Raw genomic sequence first — 1250 nt, forward strand, 5'->3', positions numbered from 1 at the left:
TCCCCCCCCTTACTCAATCGCAAATATTTGTAGTTCTATTCCAAATACTAGATATGTTTTTAAAAAAGTCACAAAAAGCACAGATGAACAAGCTTTACTTTAAGTTAAAGATGATATCCCAATCTCCATACGCCCAGAAACTGACGAGCGATGCCACACATTTTGCCCTTCAACTACAGCAATGAGTAACCAAACCCTCTTCCTTTCTTCCTTTCTGCGAACAAACAATTAATTTGAATGAGCGATCGGCGGTGTCAAACGTTTATTTACCGATACTGGGCAAATACACGTTGGAGCTGAAGTCGGTCTTCCCCGGTTTCAACCGTTTATTTACACGCCCGTCGAGGTCGGTCTTTCACGGTGTTAGCTGTTTATGTGCACGTTGAAGTCGGCCTTTCCCCTTTCTGCCCACGCACCGACTGTGAGTAAGTAACCCTAGACTGCGAGTAAACCGACTGTGAGTAAACGACTGTGAGTAAACCGACTGTGAGTAAACCGACTGTGAATAAACCGACTGTGAGTAAAAAGACTGTGAGTAAACCGACTGTGAGAAAACCAACTGAGAATAAACCGATTGTGAATAACCCAACTGAGAGTAAACCGACTGTGAGTAAACCGACTGTGAGTAACCCTAGACTGCAAGTAACCCAAGACGAACATCTCCGTCAGTAAGTTGTCATCACATGCTGGCCTGTTCTCAGCCGTTCCGAGGCTGGGCTGGGTATCGATTCCCCGATTGCTCCGAAATGGGTGGGAAAAACTAGCACTCTAAAATCGATAAGGGGAGCTTCGATCGAGGAGTGCGGTTCAGTAAACAAGGAGGCCAGACTAGATCGGATATTTATGTTGAAATTATGGAGGAGTTTCGCGCTTTAGGCTGATTGTTCACTCGATCTCGGGCAAATTGTGCAAGAAAACCGATGGGTGAATCAATGGTTGCTTTATGGTGGTGGAGAGAGAGAGGGAGGGGAGGGGGGCATTGGTCGAAAGATGTATACTAGTTGTTGGTTTTATGATAGTGCTGACCTATTCTGGAGACAGGGGGGAGAGGGGGAGAGAGGTGGAGAGAGGAGGAGAGAGGGGGAGTGAGGGGGAGAGGTAGATAGAGAGAGAAAGAGAGAAAGAATGAGAGAGAGAGAGAGAGCTACAAGATAATGTTTCTCTCTATTTTCATCTCTGCATTTCCTCATTTCACCTCCATCCCCTCTTTCTCTCTCGCTGTCCTTTTCTCTGGCCGGCCACCCCAACTT

The 1250-nt window shown here is 46.5% G+C and overlaps 1 long non-coding RNA gene across 1 annotated transcript in view; it reads left to right on the plus strand.

Moving 5' to 3' along the window:
- The window catches only part of LOC118477405, a 42273-nt gene that overhangs the window by 16466 nt on the left and 24557 nt on the right, over window positions 1-1250 (plus strand). The window lies entirely within an intron of this gene.

The sequence above is a fragment of the Aplysia californica genome, unplaced genomic scaffold (genome assembly GCF_000002075.1).
Source record: "Aplysia californica isolate F4 #8 unplaced genomic scaffold, AplCal3.0 scaffold00085, whole genome shotgun sequence".
In the NCBI taxonomy this organism is placed as follows: Eukaryota; Metazoa; Mollusca; class Gastropoda; order Aplysiida; family Aplysiidae; genus Aplysia; species Aplysia californica.